The sequence below is a fragment of the Triticum urartu genome, chromosome 7 (assembly GCF_003073215.2).
Source record: "Triticum urartu cultivar G1812 chromosome 7, Tu2.1, whole genome shotgun sequence".
NCBI classification, from domain to species: domain Eukaryota; kingdom Viridiplantae; phylum Streptophyta; class Magnoliopsida; order Poales; family Poaceae; genus Triticum; species Triticum urartu.
In genome coordinates this window covers 102942946-102950789 of record NC_053028.1, presented here as the reverse complement: position 1 = coordinate 102950789, position 7844 = coordinate 102942946, and positions in this window count along the sequence as shown.

Sequence of the window (7844 nt, the reverse complement as noted above, 5' to 3'; positions counted from 1 at the left end):
GCACACACAACACACACACACGACACACGCACGCTGCACACTCAGCCATGGCCACCGTGCACACACACAACACACACACACACACGACACGACACACACACGCTGCACACTTGGCCATTGCAGGATCTCTGATGGATCTCTAACCAACCTATACTAAGTAGTTTAGGATAAGCAGGTAAGGTATGAAAGCAGGTATCAAAAACAGGCTATGCATCAGAGTAGGATCATACATAAAGAAGTAGCAGTTCTAATGCAAGCATGAGAGGGAAAGAAATGGGCGATATCGGAATGGTCAAGTGGGGATTTGGTTGCCTAGAGGCTCTATTGAAAAGGAAGAAGTGTCGTCGTCGACGTAGTCGATCACAAGTGCATCAACATCGGTCTCGGGGTCTACCGGAGAGAAGAGGGGGAAGAAAACAATTAATATAAAGCCAACAAGGCATCACAAAGCATAACATGGCAATATGTTGTGGCCGGGTGTGACCTAACGTATGGCTACATGATAAAGGTGAAGGGGGAAAACAACCGGGAATGTTTTCCCGGTTCCGGACATGTGTGAGACAAATGACTGGAGGGGTAAATGTTGCATGTTCGCTATGCTAGGGATGTGTGGCGGGCGAACGGATCACGTATTCGGACTTGTCTCGTCGTTCTAAGCAACTTTCATATAGAAAACTTTTTCATCTGAGATACGGATTATTTTCTATGATTTTCTAAAGATTTAAAAGGTTTTATGTATTTATCAATATTTCGAAATAGAAAAAAGAATATACTTTTGTCACCTAGTGCTATCCTAACTTGTGTGTAAGATAGTGGGACCAGTGGGGTTTGGTTGACCCAGTCAAGGGCTGACTGGTCAACATATGAACAATGTAAGTGGGTCCCGTGTTTCATTGTCTTTAGTTTAATAAAATGGTAATTAACATGGGTGATCCCACATGTCATTTCTTAGGCTAAATTAGCACTAGATTAGTACTAATTGATCCAAGACCTAAGTCTAAACAAGGGCCGGCGTGATGGCACAGCCGTGCACACACAACACACACACACGACACACGCACGCTGCACACTCAGCCATGGCCACCGTGCACACACACAACACACACACACACACACGACACGACACACACACGCTGCACACTTGGCCATTGCCTTGGCCATGGCCAGCCGCAAGCAGCAGCATAGCAGCGTTGAGCAGCAGGAGTAGGCAAACCAGCAGCGCAGTGCCTAAGCAGCACTAGCTAGCAGAAGTACGCATCCAAAGTAGCAGAACGCAGTACAGCAACGAACGCACGGGGGCGAGAGCAGGCAGCAACAGCGCAGCGACAGCAGGAGGCGAGCGGGGGCTCGGCCACGCGCGTGTGGGGGCGCGGCCAGGGTGCGGCGGGCCCGAGCGGGGGCACGCGCACGTGGCCAAGGGCGTGGAGGACGTGGTCAGGGGCGCGCGGGAGCGCGGACAGCGACGCGGTGAGCACAAGCTCCGACGGCATCGGGCACGGCAGTGACGGCGGCCTACGCCGGTGGTTCGATGGGGGAAAATAGGGGAAACCAGAGGAGGGCTCAATACGGGGAGGTCGTGGATGAGCTCGAGGGGGTTGGGGACGGCCGGAGCTCACGGTACGATGGCGAGATGGCGGCGGTCGAGGTTGGTGGAGCCGGTCGATGCCGTCTTTGTGGTGCTGCACCCGACGAACGCGGACTCGAAGAAGACGCGGTGGTCGCCGGGGGTCCGCCTGGACAACTCCTCCAACACCGGGGACTACGCAGGTCGCGGCAACAACGATGACACACACAACCACATCGCGATCTCGCGAGCTCGTTTTTGAGCGGAAGGAAAGGGGGCACGATGGGGAAAGAGAGGGGATCGGACGAGCTCGATCTAGAGTTCCCAGGGGACGTTCTTAAAGGGCTGGGGTGTATTGTGGTGTGTGTGGCGGCCATGGATGTGCGCCACGCACATGTCCCTGCCTCCTCCCCTGTTGAGAGATAGGAGAAGGCCTTAGGAGGGCTGGACTTTAGACTATAGCATTGGGCCATAAGTGAACAGTGCTCTTTTCTATCCCCTTTTCTTTTCTGCTTTACATTTTCTTTAGTGTTTTGCATTTAGAATTCATACCAAATAAATTTAGTCGAGTAAGAAACTTGTTACATAAATATTAGTCATTATTTTGGAGAGGCCCGCAATGTTTCAAGTCAAAAGGGAAAATACATAAATATTTGTTTATTTTAAAAGGGGTAATTTTGTTGTTTTTTAACCACTTTATATTTTACTAGGGATTAATTGGTGAGTCAAATGATCTTGGTTCAACATGTTAAAAGATCAAGAGAATTTATACTAAAATTCGAACATTTTAGTTTTATACTTTGGAGAAATAAATATTTGACTTGCATATTTAATTTGAAATTGACTTTGATTTTTGGACATGTGGCAAGTTGCATAGTAATCACGATGCCATGGCCACCATTAGGCGGAGATCACTGTAGCAAGATTATCGGGGTTTTACAAATCTCCTCCACTACAAGAAATCTTGTCCTGAGATTTAAGAGGTGGAGTAAGAGGAAAAGTTCTGGTTACGAAATTCTATCAGATCTTCACGGTCTTGGTTGCTCTTCTCAAAGAGGTCGATCCATTACATTGGTGTCTTCATTTCTCTGCATCAATCCATCATGATGAAGTTATCGTTCTTCCTTCTGGATCTTCACCATACTCACGAAGGGACAAGGCTTTGTCGGCGTTCTGGGAACGGGGGTCTCCAGACTTGCCTGTCTGCGGCGTGGCTCAAGTGGGGGCCCAGTGCGGCCCATCTTCACCAGCTCAAGCTCAAGACCCTCGCGAGGGGCCATGCCTCGCGGGGCGGACGACAGAAAGCTTCCTCGGAGGTAGCCTTATCAGGCAGGCTCGCGAGGAGGTGGAGAGATCAAGGCAGGAGTACCTCGCGAGGAGCCCATGACGCAAGCCATGACGATCGAGATCAGGCGGGCTCCAGGCGGGTGCCGGCCTGCGCAGTGTCCTTGTTTCCCTTTTGGTACAAAGGACATGCCAAGGCATCGGGCAAAGGTTACCATTCCGGTGCAACGAGACCAAGACCAGCTGAGTGGCGGGACGGATGTCACCATGGAGCCCAAGACGGCGTCATCACCAGTGCTTTTGACAGCCGAAGACCACCTTTGGTCAGGATAACTTGTACTAGATGTTCCCCTTCAAAATGGCCAATTGTTGGCGCCGTTCCCGCTCATTATTTGGGGAGAGGCCCATGGCCTCTATAAATAGAGCTAGCCACCACAGAGTAAAGAGGGAAAAAAGAGAGGGACACACCTAGACATCTAGAGATCTGATAGAGCCCTAGCAGAGAAAGAGAGGCGACTGAACTCACCCAAGCAGTTCATCGCACCAGCTCAAGAACACCTCTCGCAAGTCTGTTCTTCCCTTGTACTGTTCATCATCAGCCCTTGAGGCAATCCACCACACCACACACTGGAGTAGGGTATTACACCACAACGGTGGACCGAACCAGTATAAACCTCATGTCCCTTGTGTTGTTCGTTGTTTCCATATTAGATCACGCGAGGAGATTGGACGTAGATCGGTAGGGGAGAGATCTCCGCACGCACCCCAGTGTTCGAACCTCAAGGGTCTGCCGGAACCCGAAATCCGACATTTGGCGCCAGGGGTGCGCCGGAATCTTTCTTCTGCTGTTCGCGTGTGATCTTCTGTCGTGTCCATGGCTGATGCTCGTCGGGCTCGCGCCGAGCGCCGGGCTGCTCTCGCCACCCGCGTCGCCCAGACGGCGCCCGTCTGTGGACGCCCTCGTCGTTCCCCGTCGCCTGCCGCCAATGCCGCACCGGTCCGGCGGGGAACGAGCAGCAGGCCTCGTCCCAGCATCCTTCGGTACGGCGGGAGGACCGCACTACCACACCGTCGCTAACTCCAGCCACTTCGTCGTCCTACGCCCATCGCGCCAGCACGGACGCGCACGCCGCGCTGCTCCTGGCAAGAGAGCTCTTGCACTACCGCCCCGTCGATGACCTCTACGAGGACTGGCTCGCCCGCATCACTGAGCTCGTCAGCGCCGCAGGGGGCTCCCCCTTGCCGTCCCTCTCGCTGCCTCGCCCTCCATTCCGCAGGAGGCGATGATCAGGAGGTGCCTCCACCACCTCCTCCACAAGAAGGCGCCCTGGCTCCAAGGCGCGCAGCCCCAGGGCGAGACCCTCCGCGTCCAGCACCTGCGCAGCAAGAAAGGAGCAGCCAAGAGATCCCTCGTCCCCAAGAACGTGCTCGCGCGCTCCCAGCGCCGGTGCGCCAAGATCGCGTCCCTGCACCTCCACGCCAAGACCCCGCGCTGCTCCAAGCGGCAGCGCGCAGTAATCCCCAGGAACAAGCCCAGCACCAGCAAAAGGCGCTGGTGGCCACAGCAGGCTGCCGTGCCCTCACCCCCGAGCTACGCGGCGTCGCATGGCCGGGCAAGTTCAAGCCTGACCTGCCCCCTCGCTACGATGGCATGGCGGACCCCGCGGAGTTCCTACAGCTCTACGAGCTATGCATCAAAGCCACCAACGGAGACAAAAGGGTCATGGCGAACTGGTTTCCCATGGCGCTCAAGGACGGGGCCCGCACCTAGCTCCAGAACCTGGCTCCTGGCATGATCTCCTCCTGGGATGAGATGCGCACTCTCTTCATCGCCAACTTCCAGGGCACTCGCGACCGGCCCCCGGCCGTGAGCGATCTACGCCGCATCAAGCAGCAGCAAGGGGAAACCCTGCAGAAATACATCCAGCGCTTCAACAACGTTCGCCTCAAGATCCCCAAGGTGACTGAAGAAGCCATCATCTCGACCTTCTCCGATGGCGTATGCGACATCAAGTTGAAGGAGGAGCTAGCAATCCGTGAAGACCTATGCACATCCCTGGAGCTGTTCAACTTGGCGACCAAGTGCGCCAGGGCTGAGGAAGGGCGCCTTTCCCTTCTCGAACTCCCGGCTGCCGACCCGGAAGAGAAGAAGCCCAAGGCCAAGGATGTGAAGCGCAAGGGGGCTGCCATGCTAGCAGCGGAACCAGACACCAAGCGAGGCAGGGATCAGGCTGAGTCATTCAAGGGCAGCCGGTACTGCGTGTACCACGACCTCCACACCCACAACACAAACGAATGTCAAGAGCTCAGGGCCGTGAGAGATGGACGTGTCGGCCAACGCCCCGAGCGCAACGACAGGGGCTATGGCCGAGGAGGAGAGGTGGCGGACGATGGGAATACCGTGGCCCTCGCCAAGGGTGGCGTGACCGACCTCGCGAGGATCGCTGACAGGACCAGCCTCGCGAGGGAGGCTGGAGAGATCAGCCTCGTGAGGATCGCCCGTGCGGCAACGCAGGCCTTCCTCCTCTGCCGCCACCACCAAGGAGGAACGAAGACCAACATCAAGACGAGGGGGCTGGGGGCTTCCAGGAGCCGCGCGCAATCGCTTGCATCTTGGGTGGAGCGTAGGCCCCAGCCTCACAGCGCATCTTCAAGCAGTTTGCTCGCGAGGTGAATGCAGTCCTTCCCAAGCTTGAGGCCACGCGCCCACTCAGGTGGTCTGCGTGCGCTATCACGTTCAGCTCAGCGGATCAGCTCAAGTGCGCGGCAATGGCCGGAGTCCTCCCGATGCTTTTCTCCCCAGTCATCAGCAACGTGCAGGTCACCAGGACCCTCATTGACGGCGGAGCAGGACTCAACGTCCTGTCCATCGAGACGTTCGAAAATCTCCAAGTGCCGTACGATCAGCTTCAGCCGACCAAGCCCTTCTTAGGAGTCACTAACGGTTCCACTATTCCAATAGGGCAGGTTCGCCTTCCAGTCACCTTCGGGCAGCGCAACAACTACCGCACCGAGCTCATCGACTTTGACGTCGCCCACATCCGTCTGCCATACAATGCCATCCTTGGGTACCCAGCCCTGGCCAAGTTCATGGCAGTGACTCACCATGGATACAATGTCCTCAAGATGCCAGGAAGCGGTGGAGTCATCACCATACCCTGTGAAGAAAGGGACGCAGTGTGTTCACTTGAGCGCGCGTTCCAAGCCGCAGCAATCGAAGACCCGGACCACAGAAACGGAAGATTCCCGAGGCGACCCTTAAGAAGAAGAAGGTTTCGCCTGGCCCAAGCCATAAGGAGGCAGGCGCCTCTGGAGGTGTTGCGTCAGGATCTGTGCCCAATCAAGGAGCGCCACCCTCTCTCGCATAGGAAGGCGTGCCCAGTGCCCTCCTCAGGCAGGGCTCGGGGGCTCTTTCTTGGAGAGCCACCGACTTTGCCAAGGTCGCGAGGGAGGCACTCGGGCACCACTTGGAGGGGTGCTTCCAGGCACGTTTCCCTCAGGAAGGTACAAGGCAAGGAAGACCAAACCCTCAGGAGTTCATCGCAAGAAACACCCAGGAGCTACATGAGTCGAAAGTCATGCGCGGCAGCCGCCGCCTGCGCGCCGTAGCCCCACATCCAGGTGAGGATGGTGGGCTGCGCGTCTGCATCGACGTGCCAGGGTTCAACCGAGCCGCGTCTCAGGACCGCCTTTGGCCTTCGCGCGTGGGGCGTTGCGAGGGTCCACCTCACAGCTACGTTTGCATGCCTTTCGGCCTGCCGAACGCAGTCGCCGCTCATCAGCACCTGCTGAGGAGCATTCTGGAGGCTCAGGAGGTCAGGCATTGTGCGGTCCTGGCGGAGATGGAGATGGCCCTCAGAAACCTACCTGTGCCCCCGGAGCCTCCCAAGACTCCTAGGCCTGGGGGCTCGTGAGGGTCGACGTCATCATCGCGCATCGCCCACTTCTTCAGCATCACTTCATCTTCAACAGCACCAGGTGACATCTTTCTAAATTCTGTTTTTAGCTGGGAGCGCCCAGAGGGCCGCATCATTCCCAGCTCATGTGGGTCCGTCCCTGCGGCATGTATCTGTTTTGCTTATGCTCTTTAATTACCTTGTTGGGGGCACCCCTCGGGCTGCATCATCCCCGAGCAGCTCGGGCCTGGCCCAGCGGCGTTTCCTTTTCTCGCGTCTATTTAAAATGAATTTCCTCCCGCGTGCTTAACGTACCCGACATAATCGCCTGCTCGATTGACACCTACCTATGGAGCCGCTCGCTCTGGCACGGCATTTGCGCACGGGTCCGTCCCTGCAACGTCGATAAATCTGAGTGGTCGAGCTCTGGCCACGGCAGCCCCGCAAGGCGCCACCTCACCAGGCCCTCAGTGCCTCAGTCACTTCCCCAGAGCGACCAAAGGTTGGCTGGCAACCGTAACGACAGGTCTTGTTTCTCTTCATGATTGGTGTGCAACACCTACTCCAGGAGCAACGCTGGGGACGTCGCGAGTTGTCTCCCCCTCTCCGGCACGAACCACTTGCATGTTAAAAGGGGGGCGCCTGAGCATCACGACTCATGGGCTCCTACTGGCTCTCCAACCCTCACCCCTTGGCCTTGACCCACGGCATCGCGACCTGTCATACCAGTGGCGGCTGAGCTCGCTCGAGGGTCGGGACCTGAGGACGTAGAGCATTAAGGAAAGTGCGGGGGAGTGGGAAGAAGCTCGCGAGGACCTAACCCAGCAGCGCCTCAGCTGCCACCACTCGGGCCTGGTGCTTCGTCGAGGAACTACACCAGACTCAAGATCTAAGTCACGCCCTTCCAGGAGTTGGACCAACGCAGCACCTAACCCTCGCTCAGTGCGGCTCTGTCACGGCGACGTTGCCTTCCTTTTTCGCCCAGCGAGTGCTGCTTGAGAGCTAAAGGGGACCTCCCGAGCATCGCGACTCGGGGGCTCTTACCGGACCTCGGGCCGCTCACCTCCTGGCCTTGACCACAGCATTGCGACCTGGCATAC